A 23,372-nucleotide genomic window follows, 5' to 3' on the forward strand; every position below is an offset into this window, starting at 1 on the left:
TCAAATTCTTGTTTTTTGTAATAACTTTTATGGTTTTTTTTTATTTTGATTATTTTTAATTTTTAAATTTTTTTGCTCCCAATAGTAGATTCAAGTTATTAATTTTTAGTTTTTTAATATTACTTTTTCAGTTTCTTGTTTTATTTTTTTAATTTTTGTGGTTTTATATGTCAATTTATTATTATTACTATTATTTTTTTTTTTTTTTTTTTCATAGTAATAGCAATTTTAATTTTTGTAGTTTTTTTATATTATTTTTTTCAGTTTGTTGTTTTTTTTTTAAATTATAATTTTTGTAGTTTTTTTATATTATTTTTTTATTTTGTTTTTTTTTTAAATTTTTTTGTTTTTTTTTATTAATTTTTATTGTTTTTTTTTGTCAATATTTAATTTGTTTTTAATATAATTTTAAGTTTTGTAATTTTGACTTTTTATTTTAATATTATTTTATCATTAAATTTAGTTTTTATGATTATTATTATTTTTTTTTATTTTATATAATAAGAAAATGTTTTGTTAATTTTTATTAAATTAAATTTTATTTTTAAAAAACTTAATTTTTAATTTTTTTAAACGTATTCTTTTTTTAAATATTTTTTTTTGCTTCTAATATGCAATTTTAATTTTGAGCTTTTAATTTTTCATATTATTTTGTTTCAATTTCTTGTTTTTTTTTCTAATATTTTTTATGATTTTTTAAATGTAAATTTTTTTCCTTTTTTTGGTTTTGAAAGTAAATCACTTATTATTTGTTTTTTCATATAATTTTAATTTTTTGTAATTTTGGCTTTTTATTTTAATATTGTTTTTTCAATTAGGTTTATATTCTTGTTATTATTTTTTTATATTAAATAATAAAAACTTATTTTTTTTATTTCTATTAAATTAAGTTTTTTTTAAATTAATTTAATTAATAATTAATTAATTTAATTAATAATTAATCTTATTTTTTTAAACTAAATTTCTTAATTTTTATTAATTTTTTCAACCTCTTCTTTTTTAATATTTTTTTAAATTTAATTTTTTTTCTTTAAAAATTTTAAATTTTAGTTTTTTTATTTTAATTTTTTTAATTTTAATATTTTTAATTTTAATTTTTTTGTATTATTTTTTTTTTATTATTTTTTTTATTAATATTTTTTTATATATTTTTTTTTAATTTCTTTTTTAATTTATTAGTATTTGTTTTTTAATTATTACTTTTTGTAATTATTTCTTTTTTAATTATAATACGTATAAATATATGTACATAGTTTCTATTATTTTTGCTTGCCTTTTCAACATCATCAATAGACAATTGTGACGCAGCTGCATTGCGCAATTAAAATCTTGTTTATTACTACCTTTGACAGTTGTGTTCTCTTGTTTTGTTTTAAAATCAAAAATACTTGTACTTATCAACGAGCATAAGCTAAGGTTTTTGGCACGGCGTAAATTGAATTTGTTATTTAAACAACAACAAACGTAAATTGAATTTGTTGTTTAAACAACAACCGACAAAAATTATTAAGATCTGTCACTGTCACCGTAAAGCCAAAAATTAGTTAATTAATTTGCTTACAACTCAATATTTGTCAGTATTTGCCAGCTACCGGTAATCGAGAGCGATATGTTGCACTATGAACGCTTGTGGTTATATTTATGTATGTGTGTGTGTGTAATATTTGTAGTTCGTGGGTACTGTCAAAGTAATTCCGGTAGCACAGCTGTTTAGTGGTGAAAATGTATATCTCAAACACACACACACACACGCACACATTATGCATTTATCTGAGATGGCTACATTTGATAGCGTTATTTGCGGTTGATAGCTGGAGACGCTTATTGCCGACAAGTGGCAGCTGATAGCTACAAAGATACATACATTTATATAGTTGTAACTGTGTGCGTTCACACAAACGTGAAGTGCCAGATAGCGCGCTGGGCTGTATGAATGAGTGATAGTTTTTGTCAAATTTTTCACTAAGTGACGGCATATTCTGCGAATTACTGCTCTCAAAACACACAGCTACACGTAAATATATTTAAATATGCACTTTGACTGCGCAGCTAAAGTTTGTATGCACAATTGTACGCAGATCAAGATTAATTAGTTTTTAATTACCAGACGTCTAATAATGGTAAAAGCGAATTAAATAAATGTTTACAAGTGGCAAGGCGCGTTAAGGCACATATGTACATCTGTATGTATTTAAGTATATGTCATTTCTATAAAATAAAAAAAAAACGCAAGCTTGTAAATATATATATTTTCTCCCTTTGTTCTAGGTCTTAATAAGCCCGGCTATCAGTTAACTATAAAAAAATAGTGTGCCAGTGTTATTACGTCAACAAACAACTCATTAGTGCAATTGAATTTACACAATAATAATTGTTAATTATAAATCGATTGCTGCTGCAAGGTGTGCGGTGAGTAAACTTTGCCTTCAATTATTCTTATTTAAATGTTATTTGCTGATTTCATCTTGCAAATCGCTTTATTGCATGTCAAATGATATACAAATTGTTATTTTATTAGGATTGCAATTGAAAAGCGATTAATAATTAAATGGAAATATTAGAAAAAATTAATTCCAAATATTAAAAAAAATGTTAGATAATAAATATAAACAAAAAACAAAAAAAATATAATAATATAGAAATTATCAATTTGGCAATATAAACCCTATGTAAGCATTTAATTATAGCCAAAGCGCTTCTTTAAATAATTTATCGGTTATCGATAGCATCATGCTTTCTGATTTTGAACCTGCCTCTACAAAATTTTTCCGTTATCGATAACATTATGCCAGCTGATTTTAAAATTTTTTTATTGTTTTTTTTTCTGATATCCAACCTGTCTCCTTATAAAATTTATCGGTTATCGGTAACACAATGCCATCTGATTTTGAATTTTTTTGTTGCTTTATTATTTGAGCACGTGCCCATAAATTGTTTATATAATTTATCGGTTATCGATAACATTATGCCATCAGATTTTTAGATGTTTTTTCTTATATCCAACCTGTCTTTATAAAATTTATCGGTTATCGATAACACTCTCACGCCTACTTTTTCAAAATTTCTCGTTGCTTAATTATTTCAACAAGTGCCCATAAATAATTGACATAATTTATCGGTTATCGATAACATTTGTCATCTGATTTTGGAATTTTTCTATTGTTTTTTTTCTGATATCCAACCTGTCTCCTTATAAAATTTATCGGTTATCGATAACCTCTTACATCTGCTTTTTTTTTTCAAAATTTTTCGTTGCTTTGTTATTTGAGCAAGTGTCCATAAATTTTTTATATACAAAATGCTTAATGAAAAAATTTACCGACTATCGATAACTTTCTCAACTCAGCTTTCTTTTAATCTTATCTTTGTTTTTATTATTTAACTAACTTAATTAACTTTTAACTTTTTCACTTTTTTCAAAACGCTTGGTGATAAAATTTATCGATTATCGATAAAATTGTGACTTCGGCGCTTTTCACTTTTACTAGCTTAGTACATTTTCCATTAGTACTCATAATTTTCTTATAACCAATAGTATTTTGAGTATCGATAACATTATGCCGTCAGCTTCTTTTAAAAATTTGTTTGCTTTAGTGATTTGTTAGAAATTCCCATAATTTTTTATACCTACCAGGAATTTGATGTAAATTTATCGATCATCGATAACATTTTCTTATAAATTTTTTAAATCGTCTATTGGCTTATTATTATTTTTTAGCAAATTCTTAGATATTGCATATGTATCTTGATAAAAATGTATCGATTACCGATAACATTCACCCATTAGTTAACAATTTTTTTTATGTTATCGATAATATTCTCACAGTTTAAAAAAATATGTTTTGTTTAAATTATCGATAATATTCTCCCCTCCGTTTAAAAAAATTTCTTTTATTATTTCAGCAAGAGTTTTTTATACCTATTTTAGGCCTGACGATTTTTATTTACTTGATCACAGTTTGTGACGTAATATACAATAGTTATCGACCATCGATAACATTGTGTTCCTGTTTAGAACTCCGTTTCTCAAAATAATTTGTTTGTTGATATATTAAGGCAATGAAAATTGTCGATAGTTTTCGACTTGCGATAACATTTTCCAATTCCAATTTGGCCCCTAAAAATTATTTAATTTACCTCTCGATATTCTAATCGGTCGAGAAATTTTGACCATAAATAAAAGTTGTTGTTTGCCCAAAAGAAAAGTCTATATAAAAGTCAAAGCAAACTTTCACTTGTCCTTCATTGCAGGTTCTCTAAACAATAGCCGTTATTCGGTCTGCTATCATGCGCCTTCACTTTCTAAAACGCATTTAAATTCCGCATAAATTTCGTTGTGTGTCTGGCAAATGCCGGCCTTGTAGGCTGGATGTGTCTACTGCTTGTCGCCTTGAGTCCACTGAGTAGTCGCCAACTTATTTACACTCAGTTGAGCAGTCAATTAGGCTGTCTGTTGAAAAGTTCTATTGTCAGCGCTTCAATCATCATTATATCTTTTATTTACATGTCTGATTTTTGCTGAAAGGAAAGTGAAGACGAGTAAATATTTCACCACGAAAATGTTGATATGAAAATATGTTTTTCTTAAGTCTCAATCCTAGGTATATTACCATTTATTTGCGTGACAAATAGTGTAAATATAAATATTAAAAATATTGGTGTTAAATAAGTATACTTTTAGGCGTTTAGAATTATGCTGACTCCCTCAGTTTGCTGCCACTGAGAAACATACTGTTATAAAGAGCTCTATTGGTCTTTCAAGTAAAAGTTTGCTAGGAAATGTGCTATTCTAGTTATAAATTGTGTGAGTATAGGTTATGAGGAGCGTTCCTCTCTTCTAGAGCGTCTTTAGAGTAGCAAAGGACCAGAGATATATAAATTTGTTGAAAATTGAATTATTTCACTTAGAAAGTTTATACCGTTCAAATACTTATTATAGCCAGTTCTAAGGGAAATTGTACGCATACATCTGTTAGTAATGATTTAACTTTTTTAAGCCTAATTTAAGGCGTAAATGTGATATTTTCAGTTAGCAGTTTTAGTGCTTAGGAAAAGATAAGTATTCTTATTATATTACAATTTTTAAAAAGTTTTTAGAATAATTATCAATAATAAAGACCCATTATATTTTATTAACATAATTTTAGGCGCTTAGTGTAATTATATAACTTTTATTCAAGATTTTGTGCTTGTAAGCGAAAATTTGTAGATTCAGAGAGATTTTGCAAGTTAATATCTCATTATTTTATTTCTCAGGGAAAACAGATTACTGTTTAAAGCTGTTTTTTAACATAGCACACATTGCAGCATACATCGAGGCGCCTTAAACTAAACATATGTTAAATATTTCCCAAATTAAAAACTTACGTTTAAAGTGGCGCTTAAATATAAAATTCGCCAAATTCTTTTAGAAATTTGAAATAATGTAAGTCTAATTTCAGGCGTACTGCCTACCAAAGAAGAAAAATCTATTTTATAATCACACGCAAAGCGAAAGTGCTTTCCACCTGTTTATTTGCGTCTGCTTCTAATTCATTTCTTTAACCTTAGTCACTGCCAACTGTTGCTTCAGTGGCGAGTTATTATTATTTTCTTTGAAGTGTTCTTGTATTGCGCTTTTATCGCTGTTTTCTTTGTCTACTCATATCCGTGTCAACACTTTGCTGGGCTAACTTTTTCTGTAGTTTTTTTCGTAACGCGTTTTTTTCTGTGCCTTTTCAGTGAAGGACGCTATTGGTTGGTAGCAATAAGAAACTGTGCGTAAAACACCTAAATGTATGCAACAGTTTTGCTAATGCCCATTGAGTTAATGCTTGTTGTAGTTGAATTGTAGGTTTTTGATAGGCTCTCCGGGTAATTTTTCACAACGGAGTTTTCGATTGACTTTTTATAACTTTTTTTACATATTTATTAAAATTTTTTAATTTTTTTAATTAATGTAATTAGAGTTTATTTTTAATAGTTTTTTTTTTTGTTTTGAAAAACATATTATTTTAGTAAAATCAAGTTGTTAGATTACTTTATTTTTAATTAAATAATTGCATGTTTTTAATTTTATTTAATATTTTTAAATTTATTCTTAATTTTTTTTATTTTTTTTTTGAGTGTAATTTTACTTTCTTCAATGTTTCATTGGTTTTAATTTTTTTTTAATTGTTATATATATTTGTATACATATATTATTATTATTTAAGTTTTTTGTCTTAATTTTCGTTTAATTTGCTTTTTTTTTATTTTTAAATTTTTTTTTATAAAATTTTTTCCATATAATTCTCCTTTTGATAATTTTTTTATATATTTAAAAATTTTTGAAAATATTTTTAGAATATTATAATCTTTTAAATTTATTTTTATTTTTAAAACTATTCTTTTTTGAAAGAATTCAAACAGTTAAATTAGTTTATTTTGAAATTTTTTTAATTATTAATGTTTTTTAAATAATTTTTTTTAATTATTACTTTTTTAATTATTTTTTTTTTAATTATTTTTTTTTAAATTATTATTTTTTAATTATTTTTTTTTAAATTATTTTTTTTAATTATTATTTTTTAATTATTATTTTTTAATTATTATTTTTTAATTATTATTTTTTAATTATTTTTTTTTTTAATTTTTTCAATATGCTTTGTTTAATATTTTTTTATTACTTTAATGTTATAGTTTTTTCCATAAAATATAATTATAGTTTCTTTTTCTTATTGTTCCTTTTTTGATAACTTTTTTTTAATTTTTATAAATTCATATATTTTTCTAAATTTTGGAAAATATTAAAAAAAAAGTGTTTATAATAAAAATTTAAAAATTTTTGCTGACAATCTTAAAATTTAAACATAATACTAAAGCGTGTACAAAAGCTCTCACTAAAATTCATTGCATATGCTAGGGCGTTTATCCATTGAAATGCTTAAAAGACAGTCGATTTGCATATAAATGTGTTGTTTAAGTTATCAAACAATTGTATTATAACTCTCCAACAAATAGGGGGTGAAAATTAAAGCAAAAGCGCGTGATAAGTTGGCTACCGAAAGCAGAAGCAACGCACGCAAAAATGTAAAGTAGCAAAGCTTCAATTTTTTTGCAGACTAAATTTAGAAGCAAATACAAAAATGTATGCACATTTGCTAATTGACAGCTCTTCAGTGATTTTTATCACAGTTTTGCCTACACGAATTTAAAATTTTGTGTTCTTTCCAATATTCTAGAACTTTGCAGATTTTTTCGGAATTATTCGGAGTTATATTGAAAACTAAAAATATCTCAATCATACTGTATTATGTGCTAATCCTTTGTTTCTTTTTCCCACTACCTTGTGTTTTCCATAGAAAACTAATTTAAGTAACAACAACATCACATAATGAAAATGTATTATAAGCTCAATTCCCCAAACAAAAACCAGAAAGCAAACACTGTAAATCAGCAATATGTGACAAAACAAAAAATCTCGCGAATTTGTTAGACATTCAAATTAACGCACAACAAGTGCCTAATCTGAAAAGTATCGAGTAAAAAATACAGATTAAAAAAAAGAGAGACAAAAATCAGCATTCTAGTTCAAAAAAAGCTTTTTCACGCTATAAGGCCAAATGAGCAACAGATAGAGCGCAAAGTATATGAAAAAAGAGAGCAGGATGAAGAGAACGTGAGAGCGCAGTAAAAAGCAAGAAGGAAATGTGGAAAAAAATGAGAGGCAGCAATAAATAGGTGAATGTAGCGTTTCCCGGTTAAAATGAGTGCCATCCGAAAGCTTGAGGACCTTAAAAAACGGCAAATAATTTAAAAATATTATAAAATAATTTAAAAAATAGACATTTAAATAAATTAATTATAAAATTAAATAAATTAATTAAAAAAATTTAAAAAAAGTTTAAAAAATTAATTAATTAATATAAAAATTAAAAAAAAATTAAAATAAAAGTAAAAAAAATAATATAAAAATTAAAATAACAATAAAAAAAATAAAATAATAATATAACAATATTATAAAAAATACACATTTAAATAAATTAATTAAACAATTAAAAAAATTAAAAAAAAAAATTAAAAAAAAAAAAATTAAAAAAAAATTTAAAAAAAATTAAAAAAAAATTAAAAAAAATTAAAAAAATTAAAAAAAAAATTACAAATAAATTTAAAAAAACAAATGTTAAGAAAAAAATGGATTAAAAAAATACATAAATTAATATAAAAATTAAAAACAAATTTAATTAATGAAAAATATAAAAATATGAAAAAAAATGTAATTGGATAAAAGGTAAAAAGTATGTTTAATTAGTTAAAATCTTAAAAATAATAATTAAAAACACAAAAATTAAAAAAGTGAATAATAAGAAATAACAATTATAATAATATAAATTTATGAATGACTTGTTTGCTAAAAAGCTCCCGTTCCTTCTATGATATACTACATTTATCTATGTACATATATACGGATGTATGCAAGTTTCACAAACGTCAGTTAGACAAACGATGCTGAAATGTGCTGAATGCACCGAAGGGATCAGCTGATTATATGTACATATGTGTGTCTACCAAGCCGAGTGAAAAGGAATAAAATATAGGGTATCATTTTAGGAGCAGAATGCGAAGAAAACTTACAAGCAGAATATGATTTGAAAATACTAAATAATTAAATATAAAAAACTAAAATTGAAGAAAGTATTCTAAAATAAAAAAAAATCGAAATTTGTTTGTTTCAAAATTCTATAGTTTTGATATTAAAAAATCTCCCAAAAAGGATTACTCAAAATTAAAAAAAAAAAATAAAATTGAATATTTTTTTTTTATTTAATTCTTTTAACTGTTTTTTTTTAATTTTTTTTAATTGTTTTTTTTTTTTTAATTACTTTTTACTCAAAAATTAAATTTGATTAAAAATTAAAATAAAATTAAATTTAACAAATAAATAAATTAAAAATTTTAAAAATTGAAAAAACAGTTATAAAATTAAATATGTAAATAAACTGTATTTAATTAAAAAAACCATATTAATTAAACAAATTAAATAAAAATTAATTAAGATTCAAAAATTAATTTAAAATAAAAAATTAGATCAAACAAAAAAATTTTAGTCAAAAATTAAATTTTACAAAAAAAAATAAATTTGATTAAAAAATAAAGTAAAACTAATTAAATTAAATAAAAAATTAATTTTGATTACAAATCTAAATTTAATTTAAAAAATTAAAATTAAATTAAGGAGTAAATAAAAAAATAAAAATTTGCTTAGGATTTTGAATATAATTTAAAAAATGAAAATAAAATTATATTAATTAAATTAAAAATGAAATTAATTTAATTATTAATTAAATTTTAATCTTCATAGCGTATTTACTTACTATTGAGAGCTATTTATGTGTACATTATTTAAAAATCATTGTTGAGTTGTGTCGTTTTAGCAAACCAAAATAATAATATCGGTTTTCACTTCTCAGAGTTTCCTATTTTTAAAAATATAACTCTTTGTGGTGTTGCATTGCAATTTCTCTTTCTCACAAACCACTTAAAAGCTCCGCTGCTTGTGTTTACACCAGCGCTCAATTTCCCCGTAAAACCATGTCGCCTTCACTTTGCTCATAGAATATTTCATATTCGCTTTGCACAATCAGCTGTAGCGAATGAGAGTGAAAAGTAAAATAAAAAATTACAAATTTTCTCACTGAGTAGTTCTCGCTACCGGAAGTTTTTCACACTGGCACTTAAACTGCCGCTCGTTGGCGCTCATGTTGTGCTCAGCACACTCTCCAAACTTTAGCACATTCAGCACGTGCGCTCGTCGCGTTACGCTTACACACGATATGCGTTTTTCGGGGTTGCGCCGGGGCTGCAACGTTTAACCAAGAAAGCCGATTGCAAAGCTGGGCGCTTTTGTCGGCGCTAGCGCCAGGCGATGCAAACAAAGTTGGTCGTGAGTGTGTGTGTGTGTGCGGTGAGTCGTTTCATATTGGCGACGAGTCGATAGTCGATACAGCTTTTGCTGACGCGCAGGCTTTCAGTTTGATTTCAACAACGGTATTGTACGGTTAACAAAGCGATTTGGAAGGCGCAAACCGCAACGCACAAAAACGCTCAATAACGGTTAGGAAAAAAGTGAAAATACATATGTACAACTCTAAATACATACATACATATGTACGAAAGTAGTAAAACAAAAAACATATGTTTGTGCTGTGCAAGTGCAAGTAATGCATTTTTGCATATAAGATATAAGTACCGTTAATACAAGACAGTAGAAAAGTAGAAAATACTCTAATAAAAGTGCAGTGCATACATAAAATATACTCACTAGCACACATGCATACAGGCATATATGTATGCAGTTGTGTATGTGCGTGCGACGGTGTTTGAGCGCAGTGTGAAGCCTGCATTGGCAATTGCATTTTACTGAAAGTAAAAACAAAAAAAAAATAAAAAAATTTAAGTTTTTTCTTCGTAAAAATAAAAAAAAACAAATTTCATTGAAAATTATATATACTGTGTGCAACATGTTTTGACAAAAATCGATTGCAACTCTAAAAACTGCAGCATATCTAAGTGATAGTATATGCGCCCGTAAGTAGGCTAAAGCAATTGAAACTCCATTACGTGCGAATACAGGTAGCGTATTTGGTGAGGTGCAAAATATATATACGAATATGTATATATGTATATATAAATAAAAAATTCCCATAAAAAATAAAAAATATAAAGGAAAAATTTATAAAGGACCTGCATAAAATAAACAATTGAACAAACAATTATGGAGATTAAGTATAAAATTAAATAAATTCGCAATTTTTTTCTAAATAAAATAATAAAATATTTTTTAAATTAAAAGTTCTTAATAACGCGAAGATAAAAAAAGTTTTAATATAATAAAAGAAAAAAAGTTTCAATAAAATAAAAAAAAAAATAAAAAAAGTTAAAAAAAAAAAATGATAAAATTTTTAAAACATAAATATTTGTATTAAGAGTTCTTAATATCTCGAAAAAAAATACAATTTTTATTAAAATAAAATATTTAATAAAAAAAAATATTAGCGAATATTATGAAATATATAAATAAATAAAAAAGTTTTAATAAAAAAAAATTATACAATTTTTAATAAATAAATATTTGTATTAAGGGTTCCTAATATCTCCAAGAAAAAATACAATTTTTATTAAAATAAAAAAAAAAATTTGATAATAAATATAAATTAATGTCTCCAAGAAAAAATAATATTTTTTTAAAATAAAAAAATTAAAAAAAAATTTGCGAATATTATAAAATATATAAATAAATAAGAAAGTCTTAATAAAAAAAATATTATAAAATTTTAAAAATAAATATAAAATTAATGTCTCGAAAAAGAGTAAAATTTTTGTTAAAATAAAAAAAAATTAAAAAAATTTGCGAATATTAAAAAAAATATAAAAATAAATATAAAAGTCTTAATAAATACAAAAAAAAATTAATTTTTAATGGCAAAATCAGTATAATAAAAAAAATATAATATTATAAATTAAAAATGCAAAATTAATAAAAAAAAAATTTAGAAAATACAATTTTTTTTAAGAATCATCTTTTGAAACTTATGTCTTTAAATATTCTATGATCCTGACCATTAAAAATAATTGAAATTAGTTACATAGCTTTAAATAATCTACGATCCTGACCAAGAATCTCCAATACCGCTGCATTTTTTCATTAAAAATTATTTTAATCAAAAATATTTCCAAAATAAATATTAGCCAAAAATTTAAAAATTAATGAAATAGTTTATGAAAGTATTGCGAAAATAAAGAGTAACTAAAAAACTTAAGTTAACGAAAAAAATATATACATATGTATATATAAAAATATATGTATACTTTTATAAAAATAATATAATTTTTTTTGTGAATTCTGAATGAGAATAGTTTTAAAGTATTTATTTACCCCTTATGCACCCATTGTAATAAAAAATTTTTATGACAAAACTCAAAAGAAAATTATGATTGGTGAGTCTAACGCCTAAAAGTAGACTAGATTGCGATTTTTGTTGCCGTGCGCCTAAAAGTAGGTTTCTATAACATGTACTTTTTAACAGAATCAAGCAAAAAGTTGTTCACTTATTAAAAGCGGAATTTTCTTGAACTGAAAAGCATGGCATTAACAGTTGTTTTGACGTACTGAGTAGACGTTTGATATTTAATAAAGCGCCCGTAAAAGTAGGCAAACTGTGGGCAGACTAGGCGTCTAAATTTGTATGCCATTTTTCAATAAGTAGACTTCAACCACGTTTATAGTTTTATTCTTGTAACAAAAATTAGCCATTATCTGATAACAGCCTAAAAGTAGACTATAGATTGCACACCAAAGGTATGCAAACTGAAATTTACGCTTTTTTTGTGAACTCTTATTAATTAATGTCAAAATGAATATTTATACTCAAATTTTGAGCATATTTTTTGCTCACAAACCGTAAATATAAATGGAATTAGCCTTTTTGCCGCCTGTATGTAGTCTAAGTGTTTGAGTTCCAGCATTGCTTATTCAAAACTTCCTCTATAAAGAGCAAAATGTACTTTGGTGAACAAAAATTGGTAAAAATGGGCAAACATCTGAAAAATAATAAAAGTGGTGTGGTTGTATGTATTATATCTAAACTCGATTCGAGTTTGAAGCCTTTAAAAACAGAAAAAAATACAATATTAGATAAAATTTTTTCCTAAAAGTATGCTCTTCCATAAACTCCATATAATAAGCAGTGTACTTTCAAAATATCATATAAAACCGAAATATAAAAGAAAAATAAATATAAATATGCACTCCCCAACCGCTTAGCTCAGCACATCTAAATGAGAGCAATGCACTACACCTAAAAATATGCAACATGTTTTTTTATTTTTTTATATTTCACTACTTCTACTCTTATCTACACTTGTATAGACCTGTTGTTGATTGTTGAACATGCTCTAACTCTTCTTTATTGTTTTTGTGTGATTCGGTATACCGGCGCAAAATATGTAGGTTAGAATATTGCCAACATACAACGTTGTAACACATTTAAATAGAAACGCATACAGCTCACAATATGAGCGTGCCCCACTTTGTGCTGTTGTGGGCAGCCATTTATTGTGTCTAAATAGCAGCACACGCATGTGTAAGGGTTGAAGACGAAAAGCACGAACACAAGTTTTAACAAAAGCAAACAAAGCGAAAAAAGTTTGTGAACGCCTGTTGTTCAGCGGGGTTTGGTGCACAAGGTTTTCTTTTGCGGCTGTTAGTCGATACAAAGCGCGTGTATGTGTGTATGTGGCGCGTTTTTCCTTGAGTATCACTTAACTTATGCGCATTTGCGCTTAAATGTAGGCAACGTTTTATAGCAATTATTGTCTTTGTGCCTTTTAATGTCCATAAAATTTCTTATAGACTCATCTGTGTCCTTGTCTTTTGTGAAATTTGCATCGTGTTGCTAAAAATATGCCTTAGCTATATATATATATAGACTTTTGAGCGTGGTATTTTTAAACAAGTGTCGCTGGGGGCTCAAAGCAACAGTATTTTTAGACACTCTCATGCAACTGAGTTTTATTTTGAGGTTAAAAATGCTTGGTTTTAAATTTATTTTTGTTAATTATAATCTTAATTGTAAATATTCATATATTTTAAAGCGTACACCTTACATATTTAGCATTTTAATTGCCAGTTAACATCTTTTAATCCTACCAAATGTGATTAGCTAAGCGAAAATCATGTTGTACTTTCCTTCAAATCTGCTTTTTAATATGATTTTTCAGCAAATGCTATTCCTGAAATTTATTACAGCTTGTTTTGAAGATTAAATGTCCTTTAATTAAATTGTTGCTCTTGTTTTGATTCTTTTGAGCTTTGCACACATTTAGGCGCAATGTAGATTCACACACGTGTGTGCCAATAAAATGCCTGGAAGTTGCCTAATCCATAGATTAAATTCTCACTAAAGTGAATTTCGCAATAAAATTTTCCAGAAAAATTATTTTGAATTTAAATTTTAGTTAGTTATTCCATATAGTTGTAGCATAGTTTTTGGCGCGAGTCAAAATATCATTCTTTCCGCAGCAGTTTTCATTCAAGAAAATAATTTCTTTAGGTAATTAATTTAAAAAAGAACATATTGTGATATTGTTGCATATTTTTAGGCGCTAGAATTAGAATTTAGTTGTAGCATAGTTTTTGGCGAACGTCATAATAGAAAAAATGAGTTTTCATTCAAGAATATACAATTTTTTGTTTTGTTAAACAAAATTCTGACGGTTGCATATTTTTAGGCGCTATTTTTGACATTGTTTCCAGGACTCTTTGTGAGGCTTAAAAATTTATGTGACCAAATATATGTACTTCATAGAGACTGTGGCCAATTTTTTAAACATTGATTATCTAAAAGTATATTTTGCATACTTTTCAGCGCATATTAGGCAGTTGTTGCTAGTTAGCTTACGAGTGGCATCTTCTCATCTACTTAGGCGTTCTTAAAAATTTATTAATTTTCCTAACTAGCTATGTTAAATATAAAAAATGTAGCATATATTCAGGAACTCGTTTTATTTGAATACAATTTTGGGGTTTTAATGTAGTTAAATGTAAAAACTTAAATGTAAAAATTATAACTAATTATTCATCTAGTTTATTATAATCAGTGGAATATTTTTCAAATTTCAATTCCTTTTTTATAGTAATTTAAAATTTTTTTTAAATTGTTGTTGCCTACATTTAGGGTTTGCAGAAGTTCAAAATACTATAATATATGTATAGTCGTAGAGTTGGATTAAAGTTATTTTAATGACTTGACAAAAATATGTTATCAAATTAAAAATACAATATTTGCATACTTTTAGGCGTTGTAAAATATGCTATGTAAATGCCTGCTTAGCTTTAGCTTTAAAAATTTATTTTTACGCAGTAAATACGGCGTAGTAACATTTTAAAACTTAATATCATCGAAATGAGACAATTTAATTGCCTACATTTAGGCTAATCCATTATAATATTGTTTAGTACGCTATTCGTTTTAAATTGCCGCTAAAGTAGGTTTTAGAAATTTATGTTTACGTTGATTATTGATCCCCAAAGCATATAACCCAAAAGCGCCTGAAAGTATGCCTCATATTTACTATTATATTACTTCCATTAACTTTTAATGTACTCGCAATGCAAGCTTTTTTTTTTATAAGTTTTTGTGCATACGTATGTGTACATATGCACGTATATATGTATATCGATACTTAATGACCAACAACTTGGCGCACATTAACGTCATTAGCGCCATTGGTCGCCTGAAAGCTTGCTTTATTTTCGTTGGCTTTTTTATGTGGATGTTTGCTTATTCGCCTTTTCTGATGTCAATCGTTCGCAAAGGATAAAGTCTTTTATGCGCGCTGCAAATTTTATGGCTATTAACTTAATTGAGTCGGGGATGAGCAAGGTTAAGCTCTGCGTCACATCAGAAAATTGTATCGTCATTGAATACATCAGCTCAGTGTTGACTGTTTTCAAACGTGTTCTCTCTTAACAAATCCCTTGTAATTGATAACTTGAAGAAGATAATGCAGTACTTTGATAAAACCTTAGTCGCGTTTCAGGCGCTTTGAGGTTTTTATTTTAATAATGTAGACCAGACCCGCATGTAAATATAATGGAAAATATTTTAAAATTCTTGCCTCTATTAAGGCGCGCTTATGATTTAAGGAAATTAAATGTTATATAATTAAAAAAAAATGAATGAAAAAGTATTTTTCTATTATAATTGGAAATAAATATAAGTTGGTTAATATAGCAGTAAAAATAATTAAAAATTAAAAGTAAAAGATATATAATAATTAAAAAAAAAATTAAAATTTAATTTAATTAAATAAAAAATAGATAAAATTAGAATTAATTAAGAAATTTAAACAAATTAAAGAAATAAAAAAAATTAATTAAATTAAAAATAATTAGGAAATGATTATAAAAATTAAAAATAATTAAACAAAAAATGAAATTAAATAAATTAAAATTAAAAAAATTAAATTAAAAACAATTTAAAAATTCATTAAATTAAAAACAATTAGGAAATGATTAAAAAAAAATTAAAAATAATTAAAAAAAATGAAATTAAATAAATTTAAATTAAAAAATATTAAAAATAAATTTAAAAAATTTAATTAAAAACAATTTAAAAAAATTAAAATACTCAAAAGAAATAATTAAATGTACTAAAAAGAAATTAAAAAAATATGAAAAGAAAACAAATAAAAAAATGAAAAAAAAAATTAACTATAAAATAAATTTAAATATTTCTATACTTAAAATAGAAATATAAATTCTTAATAGCCAAGTCTGACGTTTTTCTTTCACTGTTTTACTCTTCGTTTACAGTTCATTATTGAACGCTCCTTTAATACACATACATGTGTACATACAATTAAAGTGAAATTGACCGGTTTGGCATTGTTTGCACAACAATTTTCATGATTTAAATTTACAAAAACAAAAAACACAATTTACGTCATAAATATTTAATGTGAAAATTTCAAGCAGAATTAATATTAATTATGAATATTTGATGGCATCCAGTCATACGAAAATGTAAGTAAAAATATAATATAAATAAAATTCATTATTTAAAATATTTGCATAAATATACATATGTACGTACGTATATTTTTCGATTTTTTTTTTTAACTCGTCTTTATATTCTCACCCTTCTCTGCTTTCGTGCCTACTTTCCCATAGTCTCGATGCGCAAGTGTAGCCCTGCAAATTATATGCAAATGAGGAAAATAGTTGTAAATATTTTATCGTCAAATTTTTCGCGGACACCATGCGGGCCGCCTAACTCATGGCTGATAAAAAAATAATTAAGAAGTGTAAGCGCTGAAAAGTCAACTGTTGATTGACAAAAGAAGGTCGCTTTTGATTGTGTCTTGTTTTCGTACCTCTGTTATCTCACTCTTGCCCTGACATTTGCGAAAATTTATGCAATTGTGTCAGTGTTGAATTAATTTCATTGCTGTTTTTTTATGTTTCGCAAAATTTCATTTACTATCGGATTGAAAGTAGTTTTTTCATTAAAAGTGTAATTTCATGAAAATTCTTGATATAAAAAAAAAAATCATTTAAATATATTTGAAGTAGATTTTAAGAAATATATGTATATGTATCTAAATATTTTGGGATCGATATCTCCGTTGAAGCATAGAATGTTAGCTAAAAAATGTAATCAAAATTAATTTAGAATATAAAAAAAAGTTAAAAAAATTTATTTGAAAGATTAGAAAAAATTTAAAAAATTTAATAATAAAATTAAATAAAAATTAATTATTTTTAATTATCTAAAATTAAAAAACTTAATTTAAAAAATTAAAAAAAAAATATTGAACTAATAAAAAAAATCAATTTAAACATGAAAAAGTAAAACAATAAAAATTAATTAATTTAATTTAAAAAATTTAAAAAAAAATTAATACAATTTTTTTAATAAATAAAAAAATAGAATACAAAACAAATCAAAATAAAAAATACGTGAATACAAAAAATTTAAAAAATTAAGACAATCGAAAAAATTAAGAAATAAATTAACAAAAAAAAAACAGAATATTTAAAAAAAAACATCGAATAAAATATAATTTTTTTACTTTAATAAGTCAAATAAAACTAAAAACTACTTTTAAATGATAAAGTTTTTATTTTTTAATTATTATCTATTTAATTAATTAATATTATTAAAAAATAAAAAAAAAATATATTTTTTGTCAGTCAGTTTACAACAATTGAGAAAATATAACATTTTAAAAACGAAAATAATATAATGATTTTTCTGAAGTCGTCAGCTTAGCTTATAATACAGAAATGAAAAGAAATAATTGAAGAAAATATTAAAAATAAGTTTCAAATTATTTATAAAAAATTTTTAACATTTGAAAAATTTTAATAATCTAAAAAAAGCGTGATTATCTAAATAAATTAGATAAAATGAATAATATTAAAAAAATAATAATAATAATATAAAAAATAAAAACAAATAAAAATAATAATATAAAAAATAAAGATAATAATATAAAAAATAAAAATAATAATAAAAAATTATTAAATTAATAAAATAGTATTAAAAATAAAAAAATAATAAAAAATTATAAAAATAATAAAATAATAAAATATTATAAAAAATAAAAAAAATATTAACTAAATAAATTAATATAAAAAAAAATTAAAAAATATTAACAAAACAAATTAATATAAAAAAATTAAAAAAAAAATATAACCACAAAAAAAATTAGTTGACAAATTTTAAAGAAAAAATTTTTAAATGGAAAAAATCACTAAGCTAGTGAGTGACCCGTATGAAATTGATAACCTCTTTTTTTACGCCGCACTTATTGCTTTCTAAAAACTATTTACTAAAATTTATTGTAAAACGCTTGGCCAAGTCATAACAAAACATACATGAAATACCGCCTCTCCCTATCATCTTTTAATGCTCCTTAATAACTTCATACTTCACTTGGTTCATCATACGCCACGGCAAATATGTCTTACAACTCAACGCAACAACTCATTGGCACCACTTTTGTGCTTACTAATACCTAAATAAATGTGTTTGAGTGAACTAAAAACAAAACCGCATAATTATTATTGCAGCCAAATGTGGGAATGCGTTAAGCAAACCAATAAGTCGAAAGCAAAGAGACGCTACAAATTGTTTGGTGAGAAGCTGGTGTGGTTCATTGGCTTTTCGGCACGCCAGCTGTAGTCTGCCAGCGCTCAAAGTCGCCCAATTAACCTTTCCACAGTGCTTAGCGTAAAAAAAAAACCACAACAAAGAAAATAATAATAAAAAAACTAAAAAAAAAATAATAATAAAAACACAACACTAATGGCTTGCTCGTAGAATTTTCGCCGCAATTCGCTAACAAAAAATTGTTTTGTAAACAAAGTAATCATCAAATGTGTAAGTGAGTTGTAGTAGTTAGGCGTTTGAATTGGTTTTCGTAGCATGAGAAATGGTAAAGTCTACTAATAAGTGATTATTTGCTCTTCCTACCCAACCAACCGCACCAATTGTTTGCTTACTTTTTTGCTTTTGTGCTTATTTACTTTTTTATTATTTCGCTGTTTTGTTTGGTTAGTTCGTGTTCGAGCTGTGTACGTAGGTTACCTCTTATATTTCTGGATTTGGTAACCTTAGTGCTGCAATCTGGCAACTGACTACTTGATCGTAATGTTTGACATTTTTGTTGTTATAAAAGCGATCCTTTCGAGGAAAGAAAAACTCAGAAACTTCATATTCAATGGGGAATGTTTCTTATCATTCGATAGAACATTCTTTTGCATTTATTTTTTGAAGGTTGCCTCCTTCAAATGTTGCCCGCGGCTACGTCTCAGATGGTCCATTCGTTGAGTCCAATTTTCCATGACTCGTTCGCATTTCGACTGATGACTAGCGAATGGCACGCGTGATGTTTTGCTCCAAGGCGGGAATCGAGGCGGGATTGCAGGCATATGCTTTGGACTTTACATATCCACACTGGAAAAAGTCTAACGGTGTGATATCACACGATCTTGATTGTCAATCGACTGGCCCAAAACGTGAAATTATGTTATTTTTTGGATGAAATGGTTCAGGTTGCTTTTCGTCCCAAATGCGGAAATTTTGCTTTCTACATACCCATTGAGCCAGAATTTATTTATTTTTTAATTTTTTTACATTTGTAAATTTTTCTTTTTTTTCTGGTACCATTTTATACGTTTTTTTTATTTTTATTTTTTTTTATATATTTTTTTTTGTTAAAAAAAATGTATAAATTTTTTAATTTCTAATTGGTTTTAATTTTTGTTTGTGTTTTTTATATATATTATTTTTAAATATTTTTATTTTTTTATTTTTATTATTTTTTAATTATTTTTTCTGCATTTTAAATATTTTTTTTTTCATATTTTTTAAATTTTTTAAAAAAAAAATTTCAGTAATTTTTTTTCTTTTATATATTTTCTATTTTTTTATATTTTTTTTGTTTTTATTTTATTACGTTTTTTTTGTTGGATTTTTTTTTTTTTTACTTTTTTTTTGTTGGAATTTTTTTTTACATCATAATGCAATTTTATTTACACATTTTTTTTCGTATTAACATTTCTCATTTTATTATTTTCATACTCTTATTATTATTATTATTATTAATTTTCAGCTTGAATTTTATATGTCCTTATCAAATTTTTTCTCAATTTTACTAGTTTTCTTTACTATCGTCCCTCCACCTCACTCCGCATCACTTAGCGTCGCTTTCAATAAGTGTTTTATTTGGTTTTCAGTTTCGCTTTAGTTAGCAGCTTCAATTAGAAAGTAAATAATCGCATATATGTCGGGCAAGTAGTGCGAGTAGCTTCTCGGCTGCACTTACTCATGTTGATATAGTATGTACTTACACACATACACAAGCGTATTTGCACTTACTATGGCATACTTAGTGACGTAAGTGTGTTTAATTGATTACGTCGTTAGTTCGCAAAGAGCGCTGCGTTTATTTAGGCTTTAGCGCTGAAACAAGTGTAATATGCTAACGTAGTATTTACACACGTATGTATACTATATATACATATATACTCTATACATACATACATACCATATATCTAGTATAAATATGATTTTTAGTGCTGCAGCTGACGAATACTGAGCTAAGTTTGCTGGTTACAGAAGTTGAAAAAATAATAACAATGGATAGTAAGTTGAGTTGCTTCTTCTTGAGATATTTGTTGATGTTTGGCCATTAGAAGAAAATACTTCTGGCTAGTTTTGAGCTTTGTTTTTTTTTGTTTTCATATACTCTACATCGCATCCACTAACCTTTAGAAGTGTTGTATCTCCAATTCTAAGAAGAAGATATTCGAAAACGTATGATACATCGGTACATAACAACGCCTACTTCCAGTATAATGATAACTTGATACCGTTATAAAAATGGTAACGGCATTTTTGTCATAAACTAATGAGTTATAGTAAGAAAATCCACTTAGCGATCTTATTTCAAAGATAGAGTATTTAAAAAATGTACGAAATCGGCACTTAACCACGCCTACTTCTCATATAATGCCTATCTCATTCTGTTCTATAATTTTTAATGTGATTTAAAAAAAAAAAAAGTTTGAAGATACTCTTGGAAAAATGCTTTAAGAATAAAATATTTGAAAAATATTAAAAAATCGGTTCATAACCACGCCCACTTTCTATATAATAATATCGTTATATGATACTAACGGTATTTATGTGTTATTCTAATCATATTTAGCAAGAAGATTCTCTTGAAAATCATGTTTCGAGATTAAAGTTGTGCAAGATGGTGGAAAATTTGTAAATAACCACGCCTACTTCTTGTATAATGAGTTCCCCATACCGTTATACAATCGTTAGCGGTATTTTTCTCATATTAAGTATAATCATTTATAGTTAGAAGATCCATTTGGAAATCATGCTTTAGGTTTAAAGACTTGAGAAAATGGTGAAAAATCAGTATATGACCACGCCTACTTTCTGTGTGGTGACTATGTTATACCACTATATAAAAGCTAATGATATTTCTCCCATATTCTAATCATTTCAGCGAGAAGCTCTTCTTGGAAAACAAGTTTTAAGAAGAAAGTTTTTGAAAATTCTTAAAAAATCGGTATATGACCACGCCCATTTCCATATAATACCATTATAAATGCTAATTGGGTGTTTTCTATACTCCAGAACCACTTTTGTATGTATTTTATTATCTTGGTACGAAGTTCAATATTTGCTGTTCTCGTTTTTCTTTTTCTTTTTCTTTTAATTTTTATTTTTTTATTTATATTTTTTTATTTTCCTTTTCTTTTTCCTTTCATGTCCTTTTTTTCTTTTTTGGTTTTTGTTTTTATTGTTATTTTTCTTTTCGTTTTGCATTTAGCTCTTATTCTATTACGATGCGTATTCCTATTGTGTTTATTGTTATTGTTGTCATTACCTATTGCGCTATGCTTTCAACGGCCAATAGCAGCATATTGAATTACTTTCAATAATTTGATATAGCAATGCGGTGCAATATTCTTGCCGCCGGGGCGTATGAGTGTACAATTAGTGTTGAGCGTATCGAACGCGCACTCACCCTCAAACACACGCACCCGATCTCTTAGGTAGTCACACAACAAACAATGTAATTAAAGGCGCGTATGCGTCATAATGGCAGCACAGCATAGCGGTTGACATGTGAGTGATGTAAAAGTCTGTGTGTTTGCGTGTGTGTATTTATGCATATTTTCCTATATGTGCTATATCCTGCCAATTCTACTTGTATATGTGTGTGTCTGCACATTTCATGGAAAATCTGATTTTTTCTGCGTTGCTACCAATATCAAATCAGTGTAACTCAATATGCTTGGAGTGGTTTGCAAATAAAAAAGAAGACACCAGAAAAGAGAAAACGCGCATTAAAAAGTGAAAAATAATTATGAAAAAAAAAGAAACGAAAAATGCATTATTAAAGCGCAAGCAGCGGCAGACAATGCAGTAGGCCTCCTTTCCAGCGCGGTTTTATTCAATTAACATGTGCCTGCGTTGCAATTTGCACATCGCGCACGGATAGGCAGGTGTTGCTTCAGATCCGTATGTATTTACATTAAAGTATAAAAAAAAAACGTTATTGATTTTCACAGCTGCAAGCGAAGCACTTATGTATGATGCTGGAGCATACTAAGGGCATGCAGCATAAAGAATTAACGTCGCGCATATGGGACGCCCTTAGTCTCGAAGCGCGAAGGCAGGCTGAGCGTTTGTGTGTGAGATGAAAAATAGGTTACTGGAGTGTTTTTTTTTCAAATAGCTTGAGTTGAGTCAACGCAGTCTTTATATATAAAAACTATTTTCAAAAGTTGCCACGTCTTCGAAAACTAATTATTAAAAAAGCAAAAACATTGTATATATTTTTCTAAATAAATTTTGCTAGTTTCCGTACATTTTTAACGTTCTAAATAATTTTATGGGCAAAAATAATGTTAAAAAATAGCGAAATTTCAAAAAGAAAAACAGGAAAAAGAAATAAATAAAATGCGTGTAAATAAAAATAAAAAAAATATAATTCAATTAAAATTGGAATAAAATAAAAACATAAAGAAAATAATATAAAAAAAATTAAAATAAAAACATAAAAAAAATAATATAAAAAAAATTAAAATAAAATAAAAACATAAAGAAAATAATATGAAAAAAAATTAAAATAAAATAAAATAATAAAAAAAAAATTAAAATTAAATAAAATAATAAAAAAAATAAAAAAAAAATTAAAAACTATTTTAAAATAGAAATTAAAAAAATTAATTTAAATAAAAATTAAAAAAATTAAAAAAAATTTAAAAAAAATTAAAAAAAAAATTTAAAAAATTAAGAAAAAATTAAAAAAAAAAA

The 23,372-nt window shown here is 25.4% G+C and overlaps 1 protein-coding gene across 7 annotated transcripts in view; it reads left to right on the top strand.

Moving 5' to 3' along the window:
* Positions 1 to 23,372, top strand: part of LOC105232119 (high affinity cGMP-specific 3',5'-cyclic phosphodiesterase 9A) — a 194,434-nt gene that overhangs the window by 14,734 nt on the left and 156,328 nt on the right. For 4 of the 7 annotated variants that reach the window (XM_011213727.4, XM_049454463.1, XM_049454462.1 and 1 more), the window contains exon 2: positions 2,269 to 2,409. The gene's annotated coding sequence lies outside the window, so the exon portion shown is untranslated. Of the gene's footprint in view, positions 1 to 2,268; positions 2,410 to 9,527; positions 10,594 to 16,336; positions 16,547 to 23,372 lie in introns of those variants that run through there. The other 3 variants (XM_049454460.1, XM_049454464.1, XM_049454465.1) reach the window with 3 other exon arrangements.

Source organism: Bactrocera dorsalis, chromosome 4, assembly GCF_023373825.1.
Source record: "Bactrocera dorsalis isolate Fly_Bdor chromosome 4, ASM2337382v1, whole genome shotgun sequence".
Taxonomy (NCBI): Eukaryota; Metazoa; Arthropoda; class Insecta; order Diptera; family Tephritidae; genus Bactrocera; species Bactrocera dorsalis.